The sequence below is a fragment of the Lygodium microphyllum genome, chromosome 29, assembly GCF_053477565.2.
Source record: "Lygodium microphyllum isolate KBCC chromosome 29, Lygodium_microphyllum_v1.1.10, whole genome shotgun sequence".
NCBI lineage: Eukaryota > Viridiplantae > Streptophyta > Polypodiopsida > Schizaeales > Lygodiaceae > Lygodium > Lygodium microphyllum.
Window position 1 is genome coordinate 109,243,761 of NC_141163.1, and position 17,220 is coordinate 109,260,980.

The window sequence follows — 17,220 nt, forward strand, 5'->3', positions numbered from 1 at the left end:
AAGGTTAAGGCAACATACCTTATGCCCATTACACTAGAGTGCCTTTAAAGAGATTGTGATTCTAAGGGCCTTCAATTGATCAGCCTCAACAAGAAGCATGGGGTTTAAGTAGTGCCAATATAACCATCACACAAGCCATGAAGGTAATCAAGTTTACTCGACTCAACATGTGCATTATGAGGGATTGGTACACAGTTTTAAACAGCGCCACATGGGACTTCAGCAACACATTGACAGACATGAAAGAGAACATCTGCTGGTCTTGGGCTTTCAGACCATCATTAGCAACTATGCTTGGACAGAGAGGAAACTTCATGTCAAACATGGTACATATAGAGTGCCATGAGGTCTGCCAAGCATACATGTGGCATCATTTGAGGAATGCAGGAGGAGAGGGCAACTCTTGGAGTCATCTAAATTAGTATAGGATCTGGTGGCAAATCATGCTCCCAGGTCCACTAGCATGACACAATATCAACACAAAGCACATTCGCTACAGCTGCAAATTTCCAGGAAATTACTTGCAAATTGTCTAAATTCAAAAATTACAAGTTTTTTGGTGACAGGGGTGTGGTTTGAAGCAAGCAAAGTATGCAAGTCACAGGGCAAATTGACATCTTCCCTAAACTATTAGCTCAAGCAATTCAGAATCACTTGGTCTTTTGAGCTCCGTTTGAGGAACAAGGCTTTTGCATAGAAGATCATTATGGGGGCATTTTTCACTGCAGAAAGCTATAAAGATTCTTAAATTGTAAGTGTACATGTGCTCAAGATGTAACTCTTTCAGGCATCTATTTTGGGATAGATTCATTGCTAATGCAGCATGGCAGGATATCCTTCCACAATTGGGAATTTCAGGGGCAGAGTAGGGATAGCATGTATTTCTGGACTCTTGGGCTACATGGATCAATAAAACAAGGGTGCTGGGGTTTAATACCATCCGCACTCTACTACTAAGTCAATCTCTCTAGAATGAAGTGGCTAACGCATGAGGTCCTGGCATATACAAAGCTAGATGGTTTTTGAAAGCATGTTGCATGCTAGGCACACTAAATGGCAGGGCTCTAGCCAAAATAGTTTGCTTACTTATAGCTCATATACCCAGCTTGTGGTGCAACTATTTCATCATAGTATAATATCCATTCACATCTAATATTCTTCCTCAATACAACTTGCATGAGCATTTTAAATGCTTACTTTAAGCAACTTGGGCATAATCATGCGAAGCTGCAATATTTCAACATTGTAACCCAAAATATTTAAAAAGTAATAGGAAATAAAAATTCCTACACACATTGTTCTTTCAAAATGAGGACATGAATAATGGTCCAGATATGCTGAAAGTCTGAAAGTTAAGAATGTATTTTTGAAGCTTGACAAGTAACCCACAATGCAAAAACGTTTCTTACTATCTGATGAACAGAAATTACTCCAGCAACTAAAACTAAAGTTGCCTCCATATAGGACAGCCTTTTCAAAAGAGTGTCCTGAACACATGGGAGCTTCCATGTTGAAATAATAAACCTGATCAACAGTGGTGGCCAAAGGACAACACCTGAAGCCTTGCCAGAGATATGGAGTGCTACATAGGCAGCTTATAAGGCATCTTTCTGGGGGTCTTCAGAAGGTCTGGCCTGTCGCATCTAGGAAGCTTCCTCTACAATGATATCTGACAGATTTTACGGATAAGCCTGGTACCCAGGCCTATCTAAAACAATGTTGAATACAGATCATTATGTATGACCGTCCAGCAGATTGTAGGAGCGAAGCATCCCATTGATACCTCACAGAATGGTCAGCAGGCAAACATTTGTTGTGCTCAGGCTTCTCCACTACAAGGATTCAAAAGAGCTTTTCATTGCAAGCCTGGATCTATTACAAATTGCATAGATGGTGAAGCTTCATCTGCATAACCTGCACAATATTGAATGGATAGCCAGCAGTCTCTATTTAGAATGTGAGCAACACTGTCCCAGTCACTAAAACAAACAAAAAACTAAGAAATAATGCTACATAATGACATCCTGAAGTCATCTGAATCAAGAGTCCATCTCAAAATGGTGAACTATCTGTGTAGGCAATGAAGAGGATAGATGATCACATGGAATAATAAAAACTACTAACCACTAGGCATGTCATAATATGTGTTCTCATTCTGTTAACAAAAGCTACTTAAATACTATTGTTGGTAAGGCACAGAAAATCCAAATCCACATTTAGGCCATAGCAGCACATTGCATACATTTGATAACCTGTTCATTGGAGAAGAATATAAACCTCATATACTAATTTGACCATGCTGACAGAGAGATCAAATCTTTTCAATAATTAAGGGATGGCAATGCCTGAGCCTACTTGATAGATATAATCTGCTTTACTCATCTTTATATAACTATGAAAAGAACCCACCCATCATCTCATTGAGCAACAGTCCGTGCATTCCAGCTTCACAGCTTGGCCATCAGAGATTTGCTTTGGGTGATCCTGCTATATTATGGACAATGATAATTGATTCCCAGCACTACTTGTACTGAATGAAAAGGTCAGGAGCACAATGCATTATATGCTGTATGTGCATGCTCTGTCAACTAGCAAAGGTACCTGATTGGGGATCCTGTCTCCTATTTAGGAGCATTCCTGCTGTAGGGCGAGACACTTGAGGATTCCAAAATAACAGGATGGTAGCTTTTTATCAGCATTGCTGCAGAGGTATTTTGGTGTAGCAATACATTAAAATTAGGAGCATAATGGATTAGATGCTGTATGTGAATGCTTTTGATACTAAGTTAGCTAATTGGAGCTTTTTATCTCATATTTAGGCACTCCAGCCCTAGATTAGTAGCTTTCTAGCAGCACTGATGCTGGGATATTTTGGTAGCACGACATCTAAGATGAGCGTTGTATTCTGTACGAGCATGCACAATAAAAAAGCTGCAATGACAATTAAAATTGGGCAATATATCAAAATAATAAAAGTAAAATCAGGTTACAAAAAGAATACTAGTTTTTGAGAAAGGCAAGCCAAAGTGCCCAGCTTCAACTAGTCTGGTGAATTCTAATGGATCAAAACATGGCAGCCTGTATTAGACAAGTAAGAAACGTGAGCCAAATATTTTTCCACAGCTAGGGCCATTGTAATTGCTTATGGAGAAGCTTGGAACAAAGGAAACCTGATCTAGCACAAACAGAGAGAGATCTAAACTGATCTGGTACCATTTGTAACCAATTGTGGCACATTTGATAAGGCTTTTTAAATGAGCATCTCAATACTCTAATCTAATTCAGGGAAGAAAAGTTCCCACAATATCTTATCTCAAAGACGACACACAAAGAAACAAGTAATTTAGAGAGTTCTAATCCTCAATGTGAACTGGGCAGTGGGGACACCTGGATAATGTTCGCCCTCTTGTTGTTTAGAGAGCTGTGGCCCAAGCCCACCATACTAAACTCTTCATCCATCGAGTTTGGAACCACCAACCACTCTAGTCTCCAACCTTCGTTCCATAGGCCACCCGATCTCAACAAACCCTCAAAGCTGGGAGACTATCAAACAGCAAAAAGTCAACTGACTTGGGAGAATAGTAAGCTCTTGTCAAAGTGATACCGCCTTCAAGTAGTCTCGCCTTTGTCACAGCTCATGCTGTCTCCACTTGCATCACAAGGTCTCTATACAAATCCTCTTTGTGTAAAAGACCCATGGTCAGAAAAAGTAAATCCTTACCCACTCTAGAGAAAAAAAAACACAAGTTTGGAATCCTCCGATCCAACTGCTCCTTTGCATGTTATTGAGATTCAGCTTTGATACCAGTTGCAAGACTCATTGTCATAATGCACAACTCAACAGAAGATGAGACAACCCAAGAAAGGTGGTGAAACCATCCTTCCTTCTCTGAAAGGGTGATAATGACATGATTAAGCACTAATTCCAGCAAGCATAAAATTCACGTAAACTAAAAGATACAAATGTTACTGATTAATCTTGGTAGTAGACTCATGGTTGGCCCCAAAACTAGCGCCCCCTTGCGGTAATTCTTAAGCTTCAGTTAAAATTGGTTGAAGCACACTAAGATTTGGCTCCAAACTACTCCACTTTCCAATGTCTCTTGCTGTCATAAAAAATGACAAACAAGCCTTCGGTTCAAATCAGTTGAAGTACATTGAGATTGGCTCCAAACTCCTTCACTTTCCAATGTCTCTTGCTGTCATAAATGACAGACAAGCCTTCAAATTGATTTTGACCTAACAAAGGGTTGGCCTCCAATTGACCCTTGGCTCGTCAAAATGAATCCCAAATCCAATGGGATAGCTGGCCTCTTGAAATCTCTAGCAATTCCTCAAATTCCAATTGCTGATTCCAAGAACTAAGCCTTCAATTTCTTGCCACATGACCTAAGGTGGCTGATAAAGCCTAATTTCTGCTATAAACTAGAGTTCACAACAACTAATGGTCCTACTATCCACCATTAATGGCTGAATTCTGATGAAAATGGCTGAGATCTGCTGGGAATGATTGAAAATGAAGAATGCTAAGGAGAGAGAAAACTTCAATGATCTGTCAAAAATGGCTGGAATTTGTTGGCGAGGTTCACTAATGGCAGCATTAAATGCAGACACCTACTGCTAGGGGGCTCCAGGAAGTCGCCCACGCTGTCGCCAACTGCTGGGGCTGCCAAGAAAACAGTCGCATGCTATCCTTGTGTCTTCTAGTGGCTGCTATAGGCCCAATTCTCTCCTAGATGATATGTCACTAGAAATAGCTGGAATTTGGTGCCACCTGCCTGATGACAATATTGAATGCTGAACCTTGCTGCTAGGAGACTCCAGGAAGCTGTCACCCATGCTATCACCCGCTGCTAGTGGGGCTGCCAAGAAAACAATCGCTTGTTGTCCTTGTGTCTTCTGGTGGCTGCACAAGCCAAATTCACCTCCTCTCTCTCTCTCTCTCTCTCTCTCTCTCTCTCTCCACATGCTGCAATGAATCTCCAGTAGCCTCCAACAGCATTCCCTTCACTTGCATAGGAAAGTTTTGCAAAGTGGCAATCTTCCTAATAGATTTTTCAGCCATTCAATTTATTTTCAGAAATAATAATTTTGATATTTAATTATTACAACTTTTGCCTTTGATACCCACTAATATCTTGAGGTCCTAGGCCATTAATCATTGTGACTTAACTAACTTACACATCACATGTGCATATTTAATTAATATCTAAGACAAATGCTAAGCAAAGTATCAAAAATACATGTTCGTGTGCTCTCCCTTGAAATCCTTGCAATCATCCCCAATTGCATTATATTGTGCCAAAAGCAATATATTGCACTACAATTATTTTCCATAAGGCATGATAGTAAAACAATATCGGCCACTATTGCTTAACCACGCTACTACCAAACTCTCGCTGAAAATTTCCAAACAACATAACCAAAACATACTAACCAATCAACCATAGTAAAGCATAGACTAACTAAGCATAGACCATGGTTGAACTATCGATTGTATCATATAATACACTTGTCCAAAAAAACCAGCTGAATACTACTAATCGTTGATGATTATCCATTGAAAACCAACAACTCATAATCAATCTAATGCAAATGTATAGTTTCAGGGTTGTAATGAAAACCATACACATCTACGTACCAAGAGCACTGACTAGTACCCTAAGAAGTGATCTCATAGCAAACATATTGTAAACAACAATAACTTGGATGCATGTTGAATACATCTAAGATCCACTATACACTAGAGTTGTCCATCATTAAAGGAGTCATAAAATCGCTACCTTCACCTTGAGCATCAAGCAATGCTCTGGACCCCTAAAACCAGCCTTTGGAAAGAGTGGTAGAATGACCCGATTTATCACCAATTACAGCAAGCAATAATACACAAAACTGAAAATGCAAACTTTATCGCTTAATCTTGGGCAACTGGTATTGAATTGGCCCTAACAACTGATACCTCTTGTGATATGTCTTTATCTACTTACACGATATAAAGAAATAAGCATTAGCGCTAGTCACTAATGACTCATGAGTGCCATAGGTTATGATGGACCCACATGATGGGTTAAAGGAAAGATAGTACACACTTCCACCTATATGACTCGATTAGGCACCTGTGACTGAAACTCAAGTACATCAAGGTCGAGCTCACACACAGAAAGAATTAATGCCTTGAAAGATGGGCTAGATCAGCCAAAACAAACACATACAATCTTCAAGATGGCATGATCATGAAATGTTTATACTTTGTCCATGTGTAGGCTAAAAGCTTAAGATGTATATATCTTTGCACGGAAAACTTGTATAAAGGTTTCAACACTATTTTTGTAATTTCTCGTAAAAAGGAGGAGTTCCCTAAATTTTAGAAGCCTTAGATTGGTCTAAAAATGCTAGCTCTAAAAATTAGGGATGACAATCTAAAAAGATTGACTTTGTATTCTAACAATGCTTACTTAATTTAGTTATTTTTATTCTTGATAGTACTTAGCCCAAAAAAAGACCATAGAGAAAAGACAAGTAGCAAGACACTTGTCACACATTCCACTTGTCACCTCATAACATGTGGCTAGACACTTGTCTTATGCTACTCCACTTTACTTTTTTGCACTAGCTATTCCCTTCTCCCTATAAAGAGAACTCGTTTTTTTTCATTCTATATTAGTTTTCTTCATTGTAAACTCTTGTACAGCAACTGAAGGTAGCATAAAGTCAGCCCCAATGATTTTCCCTTTTTCTAATCTCTTGTTTTTATTGCATAGTAATTAATGCACATGTATATATATCAAGGAAAGTAACGTAACGAAAAAAACGCTCATAACATATCAAAGAGAGAGAGAGAGAGAGAGAAGGGATTGTGGGAAGAAACACAAAGTGTGTATGGCAAACACTAAGAGAATTCAAGTTGAATTTCAGCAAATATATTCTCTAGTACATCAGAATGAAAAGGCCTCTATAAGGCCACATGAAAGGCATAATGTATCTGCCAGTATGGAAGCAATTTCAATCTACATGCACCATCATTGTTATCTTCTCTAACACCTAAACGCCCATAGTAATGCATACCCATCTTTGAATGCAATCTCTCTCTCCCTTTCATCTTTTTCAGCCTTGCCTTTTCAAAACATAGCAATACACAATCACCCTCTTTAAACAACAATGCATATCTATGGTGATTAGTTGTTCTCTTTTGCTTCTCTTACCATCTTTAAAATACCTACTTTGCATTAGCCTTGTCTTTTCAAAATGCAGCAATACATAATCACCCTCCGTAAACTACAACGCATGTCTATGGTGATGAGTAATCCTCTTTTGCTTCTTATACGATCTTTAAGTGCCCACTTTACATTTTGATAACCTACATCCATACTCTCAATATAGCAATCAAGCTCAAAGATCTTATTCTTAGTCTGCAAAATAGGAGGCACTTTCTTACCACCCTCCATAACCTCAAATGGAGCTTAATTAGTGGAACTATCTACGTTATTATTAAATGCAAACTCAAACAAAATCAAATATGGCTCCCACTATGTCTTATGCTCTGACATGTAGCGCCTCAAGAGATCCAAGTTTGTGGAGTTTGCCTCTTTGCACTGACCGTTTGTATGATCATTGATAGATCATGATGTGCATTGTGTTCAATCATCAATTAGGTCGGGGGTTTTCAAGGAAATGCTAAAAAAGATTGTCAAATATGGCCCCTCGTACACACCGCCATCATGAAAGCAGTGGCGTATTACTCTCTTGGAGACAGAGAGGCACAAGGGTGCGCAAGCTGCAGAGGATACCAAGAGGCTTTGGGCACACCACGGTGTGACATTGATCGCAGATGGATGCAACAATACTCACAAGGGATCCATTCATGGGCTGGTACCATATTCTCGTAGTGAGATGTACTTTGTTTCATTGCATGATGCTTCAGGCACACAGACAAGAATGCCGATGTACTTGCCCACAAGTGGATAGATAGCATTGAGATAATTGGACCATAAAATGTTGTGGCATTCATGGCAGATGATGAGCCAACAAATAGAGCTACTAGCACTATAGTTGAGAGCTACTACCCCCACATTACAGTTTGTTATTGCATGGCTTACCATTTAAATAATATTCTCAAGGATATCGGTAAACTTTCATGGATTGAACCCACAATCACCAAAGCTACTTAGATGGCCACTTTTGTGCTTAACCATCAATATGTTCACCATGAATTTTCAAAGAAGTCTAAGAAGATTCTCCTCAAGTATTCATTAGTGATGAGTTTAGAACTCCCCTTTGGCTTCTACTCCTACACCGATGTCATGCATGGCCACAACTGAGAACATCGGATTTTGGGATGAGGTGAAGAGGATTAATGCCATGGTTCACCCAATCATTCACTTATTGAACCTCATAGATGTAATGCAACCATGTATTGGCAAGGTCTACGAGGCTATGGGCAAGATGATTGAGCGCTTAAAGGAGCTGGTGCCAAATGAAGATTAGTATGATGCGATCCACACTTTTAAGTGTGACACGGTGGATGTCTATGCATCTCCTTTACATTCAGTAGCATACATGTTGAACCCTGAGTTTCAAGGTCATGGGCAAGAGAATAATAAGAAGGTTAGTGATGACTGAAATCGCGTCTTGAAGCGTATGGTTCCTGATATTGATGCAAGGCCCACAATGAGGAATCAGCTTACATTGTATAGGCTTGATCGTGGTTCGTATGGCTATGGTGATACAAAGGCATTTGAGCCAAGCTGTTACCTCCTCTTGTTAAAGCAACTGTGGAGCTCTTACAGCCACATTGTGTCCAAGAAAAGGAGTAGCCTTGGTGTGCACAAGGCCAATGATCTTGTCTTTGTCAATGCAAACTTACATATGCTTTGCAATAGTATCACTACAAAGGTTGATATCTTTACTCAGTGAGAGATGGAGCAAGAGGAGCAACAAACAACAAGGCAAGTCCCAAACTCAGGAGAGACTGAGGAGAAGGCAACAGAAGAGAGCTTCGATGACATGGCAGACTAGCATTGAGGAACTAGAGGCTGGGACCTGAGCCTTGGCCCTTGCAGCTTGAGGATACTCTGATATTGTCATTCAGCATGCCACATAGACCATGATCCATGGAGTTTGGATGTCTATGATCTATCATGATTCATGATTTATTCTATGTCATATGATCTTGAAACTTCGAGTTTGATGTTACATGTATCTTTTTGATCCATCATCGTTTTGATACACTAGAGACTTTATTTTTTACATTTCTATATATTGTTGGCCTTGGGACTTGCCACTTGTGACTTGGGCCTTTAAAGTTTAAACAATTAAATTTATCATTATGGCTCTTGAGCCCTGAGTCTTCCATTCCATGTAGCTATGCTTAGGAGCCCCCATGGTAGAGATGTCCGCAACAAGCCGCTAATAATCTACCAACTTGATTTTCAAGTCATCCCGATCAATGATTTTAAAGTTTTAGAGCTCATGATCCCAGTTGATGCGACAGGTCATATCCTGAGCCACATAGTGATCAATCAAGTGTGCCCAATGCTCGAATGCTAAGTTAAAATGTTAAAGCTGTGAATGAAATTCAAGTAGTAGACCTTACATCAGCTCAATAATAGCATAGATATTCCTAACCTTCCATGGGCGAACAACCTTATATGGAACAAGTGCGGGATCAGATTGGGGTTCCAAACCCTGCACAAGTTCCCATAGATTCTGTTAGTCAAGGATATGTCTCATCACATTTGACCAAGTAGTGAAGTTTGATCCATTAAAACAAGTCTTGTCATTAAAGGCACATTTGCCTGATAAGGTGCAAGAACCATGAGGTGTTAGATAAGTGATGAGTAGGTGGTGGAGAGAGATAAGTATAAGGTGGAGATGGATACGTAGAAATAGACTGAAAAAGTCCAATGGATATCGATTGATGCGGACACACTGGAACATGAATGTTTCCATGAAGTGGCATTGAAGGTGGAGACACCGAGACACAAGCCTTATACAACAGTAGGCTGTTGGAGCATAGCAAAATGACCAAAAGCCCTACTAGGTAACGCCATGGATGCAAATTGTGGTACCAACTAACATACACTTAGTGATGGCTTGGTGGCATTCCCAAGCCGTGAAAAACCCAAAAGTGTGGAGATGGAAGGACAAACCTCCATCATGGAGACACCACCCAATGAAGAAAAAAACGAGGTCCTAAAGAGTGTGTAAATCTAAAGGGCTTTTGTTCTTCCTTCAAAATCATTAGATCGGTGCAGCGAATCTAAAGGAAAAAACTCAATTTTACCTTCAATCTACTATGAGCTCGATACATGAGAATGAAATCGTATTTGGCTCGTAAGACCTCATATGGTCTATGGACTCCATAGGAATCTAAAGACTCGCTACCCATGTCGAAAGGAGAAGCAAGCTATAAAGCCCACTTCGTCTTGTGTCTCGATGTGCTAGGCTCGAAAGCATCATGATGATCTGGTAGAGCTGTATTCAACGTCATCTTGCCCTCCTATTGTTCATGCTTCTTGTAAAGAGCTTTCAGATCAAAGGCTAAGTTTCATAGAAGAGAATCTTGCTCTTATACCGTGTGAAGAAACATCCTAACCTAGAAACATAAATGAAAGTGTACAACAAAACATAAACTCAAAAGAACACAATTAAGGTTAGGATAACTCACAAACAATGGAAACAATGGAAATTTGAATAAATGACCGAATACCGAATATACAATGCTCATGCAACAAATAGATCTTGCAAGGAATGAAAACTATACCCTAAACTCATGTCTCGAAGACCAAGGTAGAGGTGCCGAGCCAAAGAGTATGTCATACTGCTGACAGATCCCGAAACACAACAAGACAGCCTTTGAATATCAAACACCGGTATACACAACCGAGTATATCAGACCTGGTGGCAGACAAGCAATGAGTAAGAGAGAAAATTTGTAAACGCAGCCTTCAAAAGAGTGTCAAGCATTAGGGTGGCAACAACAAAATGAAAACGCAAATATAGAAATACTCCTCCAAGCCAAGCAATAACAAAAACAACAGAGCGACAGTGTGTGGATGGTCACCAACAATAAGAAATGGTCCAAAAGCAATCATCAAATGTGGAAACAAGTCACCAAGCTGCAAACACAATAGCAGAGGAGCCAAATCTGTAAGACAATGGTTATAAGGTGAGAAAACTACAAGATGTAAACTAAAAACACGCACTAGACTAATATAGACAACAATGGGCAACTTGAGCTGAGATGTCCTTCGCAAAACGAGGTGTGGACAACGAAGTTAGAGAGCCTGAAACCTAAAACAATGAGATTGGGCTAAATGAAGGACACTATCTATTTATGAAAAGTTTCAGGATCTCGTATCACGTATCGTTTTAAACTCATTCAACACGCGCACCTTTTTAAGATTTTCATTAATTAAGCATTTTTGGACTATTTAAGAGACTCATTTAGCATGTAATGCTTATTTTAGCTCAACACCTTATACTCCAATTCCTCTCAGCAAGCCCTAAACTACAATCTTGTAAGAGAATATAAATGGCAAGGTGTTTCTATTCAAATTTAAAAGATTGAGGTTAGATAATAGACAAGCTACTAAATCAACATTAAAGTAGGCAATAGATTATAGAACCTACATTACATAATGCATTAGATCATCACAATATAAAAGTCATGACTCATATATCAAAGTAGGAGCACAATTGTTGTATTTCTCCCACCAAGAAACAAGCTGAAGCTACATCTCTCAAAGCCTAGCTATGGGCTCGACAAAATAAAGAGAGAGATTACGGAATGCCAGCAAATCATCCTTTACTCTTATCATATCTAGATCATCTCATGTGAAGCATCTCATGTATTCCATGAAGCCCTCCTCCAACTCCTTGCTAGTGTATTGCTCCTCACTACGCTAAAGGGAATACAATATATGTGTGATAGCATGGATTCGTTTATGAAACCAATTCCATCAAGTATTCTACACTGTATATGAATCTTAAACAATGAATGATGGATTATAGATAAAATAAGTTAAAACAATCATCGATGAGTCATTACCATTAAACAATTATTCATATTACATATATAAAAGTTAAACAATAATTTGCTTGTTCCAAAGCAAAAGCTGTTGCGAAGCAAAGCCTCGTAAATTTTATTCACTCTTATCATACAAAAGACTCAAAGTATTTCTCTCTATATCAATGATATACAAGACAATGTAAATAGAAGTAAGACCCTTCATCAATATCTCTACCTTAAGCCACCAACTCTCATTCAAAACATTACGTCTAAAAGCAAGGGCCTTTGTAGACTCTCTCACTCCATGTGAGTCACTTCTAGCAAGCAATGATCTGTATCAAATTTGAACCAACATGTATCAACCTCTCTAGTACAATAAGCATATGAGTAAATCTAATGGCAAATACATTACTTTGGCAAATATCTGATCATCCATCCCATAATATTATGCATCCATATTTCACATATATCTTCTTCAAGGATTCCAATTGAGTCTCTATGGATGCTTTTTTCTTTCGAAGATGCATCCACAGAGAGGCATTTCCATTCACACCATATACAACTCATTGTCATAATTATCTTCTTCCATTGATATGTAGTGGCCACATTGAAAGAAATGGTATATTGAATAAATAAGTGTACGAGCTTCCTAGTTACCTCTACAATAGCATGTCTATTAATTCTTGCATGAACACTTCCACCATACAAGAAGCCCATTTTCCCACCACTACTAAAATATGGCAACGGAGTTCATTTTGCGCTCAGACACAATACAAATATAGCTACACTTTTTTTTAATAGACCACTAGCACCTTCAATTTGGCTAGTGCCACCAAGCCCACTGTCTCTCTTTACCCCACTTGTGTTTCATTACTCCTATATGGTCTTAGATGAGAGGATTCATCCTCTTGTAGCTCAATCTCCATATGTTTTTTACGTCAAAGAATGGAGACTTACCATTACTTTTGTCGGTACATTTATAGAAGGCACAAGATCCTTGTTGAAAACGCACACCAAGTGGTCTTTCACACGGGTTATACTCCCTGATTTCTCCAATCCACAATAGTTACACCACTACTTCTTCAATCCATCGAAGCCCTTGTATCTCTTGATTGGAGTAACATGCCTCCAAAATGGATCCGACACCACAATTAGAACTTACAAACTCTTGGCTCCAAACTTTCGACTTGGAAGAAGGAAAAGAATGAAAGTTGAAAGAGCTTTAAGACTTAAGCCTTAAGTTAAGGGACTTAGATAATGGGAATTTCAAAAGAAGTTAAGAACTACGAATAATATTGAAGAAGGAAGAGGAGGAGTGGAATGGAAGAAAAATCAAGAAAAAGGAAAATGTAAGAAAAAGAACTTGAAAGGAAATAAGGAAGAAAAAAAACTTAGAATAAGGAGAGAAAAAAAAGCAGCAGAAAAGAAAAAGAAGAAGGAGAAAGGAGAAGGAGGAGGAGGAGTCCGAAGCTACAGGAGGCAGTGAGGCCTGAGCAAGAAAAGGAGATGATTGGGAGAAAGAAAAACGTGAATCTAAACGAAGACGCGTTTTTTACTCGATAACTTAATCTGCCCGTCCTCGCAAGGTGCCAACATGTTGTTTTTCCATTTCCATTTCAATTTAAAACGGTTTTCTTATTTCGGAGGTCTTGAAATGTCATTTTGGGATACTACAGTAGGATGCGTAGAGGGGGACAATAAAATACACTCGTGAATTAATCCTAAAGTGCCCATTAAGAAGTGTGCACACTGAATCCAAATGTGGGTATGGGTATGTGCATAGTTATAACGACCGCATGAGTAGCCCATGGAGGAGGGATAAGGACACGTAGGGCAAAGGATGAAAATCTTTACGAGAGAGCGACACATGGAGCGTGTGACAATGCACCATAAGCAGAGAATGGAAAGCCCTACGTCTATAAGATTGAGGAACAAGGAGGTGAGTGACCAAGGGTAGTGAGGGGGATGCCTTTCACAACCATCCCAAGGTAAAAAGAAGTGTTTCCTTGTGGATATGTGAAAGGTGCAGTGTTAAAGCACGGCATTCCTCCTAATGATGTGCCATGGTACAAAGGGGTAGTGAAGTGAGGGTAGGTAGACGATGGTGTGGAGAAAAAGAAAGCGCTAGGAGTGAAGATGGAGGATCCGAGGTTTTGGAGTGAAAAAGAGTAGAAATCGGGGTGTGGATTAGAAGTGGGTGAAATGCAAGGGATTTAAGAAGAGTGGTTTACACACTCAAATGAAACAAAAAATATAGATATACCCTATGAAGAATGTCTACTTTGAGAGCCTCCTTTATTGAAGTTTACATAATGAAAACAATCCTAACCCCGCACACCAAAAGGAGAAACAGGAGAGGGCTTTGATTCATACGACTCAAAGGTGTTGTAGGAGCTTGACATTGGGCCTGGCCGAGATGAAGAAGATAAATTGCTAGTCGTTCCATATGTCGCGTGTCCTCCATGATCAAGAGGTGGCCATCCTCACCAACTAGTCTGAATGGAGTAGCAAAGTTAGTAGGAGGGGTATAAACTCAACTATACATAATGCAAGTACTCTTCAAACTCCTCAATCAAGAGACTGAAATCTAAAATAAGAGAAGAAAAAAAGGGTGAAGGTGAAGGTGGGGTGTTGTCTTCCTCATTGTGTCCATAATGCCTTCTCAAGGCCTCCAATGATGAATGAGGCTCATAAGACAACATGGGATACGGAGAAGAAGGTGTTTCAGACATCATAAATCAATTACATATCATTCATTTATCTCCCACAAAACCAAGCCTCCACATTATCTAGAGGATACTCTTTACAAGAGCACTGGCTCTGATACCATGAGAAGATATGCTAGTTTTTGCACTGAGAAAACACAGAAAGTACGACCATGACTAAAACACAAAGACTCAAATAGTAATGTACAAAACTCAAACCCTAAATGCAAAATGCAAAACACGGAACGTAGAACATAAAAAATACAAACACAAATTAAAAAAAAGACAACTCTGAAGTGAATAAATCAATGCTGTAAACGAAGGAAAGAATATAAAAGATGCTCAAAGGCAGGCTGTCCAACAGTTGGTGGCTCTCATGGGAGCGAGCTAAGGGAGGTGTCAATGTGTATTATCCACCGAAGATGGATCCTGAGTGCAATAACCATCAATCGAAGCATAAGCTGATGAAGAAAAGTATTGAAAACACAAAAACACCTAATATAGATGATGGAAACTAATCATCAGAAGCAAAGGAAGGTTGGGCGACAACTGCAGACCACGTAGTAGCACTCATTGGGGGGTTGGACAGCTAGTGGAAAGAGAGCTGATGGCTGAAACCTGCAAGACAAGAAAAAGGTTGAATGGTGGGCAGCTTGTCTATTTATAGACACGGAAGGATCCTCCCAAATCAAGGTTTTGCATGTAGGAAACAGAGACTCTCTAGAACCACTCCCCATTTAATAAAACTTTTGGTAATTTACTGTTTTGGGGCTATACAAAGAGCTAATCAATGGGTATTAAATTTTCAGCTCAACACCTTCTTCTGTACCAAAAGCACATGTGATCAAATAGGGTATAATTTGGGCTGAATCGGCTCTTTTTCTAACAGCACATTAACCTTATTAGCCTGCTTATTATGTTAGTCATGTCAGTCTGTCATCTCCTCGTTGTGAGCTCCTGTCAAAATCTAACAGAGGCATAGGAGTTCTAGCAATTTTTGTGCATTTTCTTTATTGTCGGTTTCCTATGTGCATTCATAGGCCAGTTTCTGCTTTCCACATTCTGTCTATACTTGCTGAACTTTGTAATTGTCATCTAGGATTTTTCTGGAGTAGGGTCCGAGAAATTTAATGGAGAATGGCAATCATGCCCATACAATGCTTGGAAAGGTGTCATTCCTCTATTTTTTCTGGCATTTTTCTCTTTCTGACCAGCATTTATTGCTGGTTGGCCAGCATTTATGGCCCCTACGGAAGCACGTCGGCCAATTTTTTGGTGTTTTTGCTATTTATAGCTGCACCCCCCACTTGGCAAAGACACTTCAATCTTCAATCTTCTATTTGCAGGTGCACACCTCGACACTTTGACTCTCCATGCTTGGTGCTGCCATCGTAATCAACCTGATCCGGTGCCCTCACTGATGCTTTGGGCTGTGTGCGGGAATTGATTAATCCATCTCCATTGTATCAGCATTCTTCTTTAGACAGTGCAGTATTCTTCCTTTATCTTTTGGTTCCTCTTTCTTCCTCTCTTTGATTCCCTCTATGTTCTTGTATCTCTTCCGTCGCACTCTCTCGCATGGTATCATCACCTAAGTGAAAACACAATCTTGAGATTTCTTGCAAAAGTGCAAGTTTTCATCGTGGAGGAGCAGCCCAAATACATTAAACACATATTTTCAATCCGCTTTTACTACATTTACAGTCTATACAAGTGGTCCATTGCCCGTTTGACCTTCCTTGCAACCAAGCGACTTCTCCAGAAGACTGGGCGACAACATCCAAGTATCAAGCGACCCCTATGTTCTACATTTTGCAGCAAACGCAAATTTGTGTTTTGTAGCCAACAGCTTCTTGGTACAGGCGACAGCTTTCTGACATATGTGACTACTTCCTGGGGCAAGTGACCCCCTTCTGGTGGCAATTGACAGCCTTTCTTTGACAAACGTAGCTTTCTTGGTGATTGCAGGATTAAATATATCTTACCAATTCATGCACTTTGATGACTCAAAGGAGGAGCTTCTTTCCATACACTCTTCTGAACGGAGACACGATTATCGCAATTATAGTTAACGAAAGGAGTCTCCCGTTAGCACCCGTCCCCCTTCTATTCATCTATCACAAAAGACTCCATCCAAAGTGAAGATGCCATCCTTAATACCCTCAGTGCAAGTGCATGTCTTACCTTCATTACCCAAAGAAGACAAACTTGATGGTTCCAACTATTCGTTGTGGTCGTGCAAGGTGGAGTGCATACTCAATACCTTCAATCTTTAGGCTCTTGTTTCTGATTCTATCCCCCATCCTGAGGAGAATCCAGCAAATGGGACTTCTATGAACCTAGTAGCCTTGTGGGATCAACTCAACTCTCGAGCCCGAGCCTTTCTTTTTATGAGTTTGCAAGATTCTATCCTTGTGCATGTTTGCACATTGAAGACCGTGGTGGAAGTGTGGAAGAAGCTTGCATCTTTGTATCAACATAAGACATTTGCCCACAAGATTTCCC

General features: G+C 39.7%; 1 protein-coding gene across 2 annotated transcripts in view; it reads right to left on the minus strand.

The window, feature by feature from the left end:
• Nucleotides 1-1,231: 1,231 nt before the first annotated feature.
• LOC148011011 (Intron maturase, type II family protein) overlaps nt 1,232-17,220 on the minus strand; it is a 39,244-nt gene continuing 23,255 nt past the window's right edge. The window contains exon 2 of one of the 2 annotated variants that reach the window (XM_087671505.1): nt 1,232-1,914. The gene's annotated coding sequence lies outside the window, so the exon portion shown is untranslated. The remainder of the gene's footprint in view (nt 1,915-17,220) is intronic. The other variant, XM_087671506.1, reaches the window with a different exon arrangement.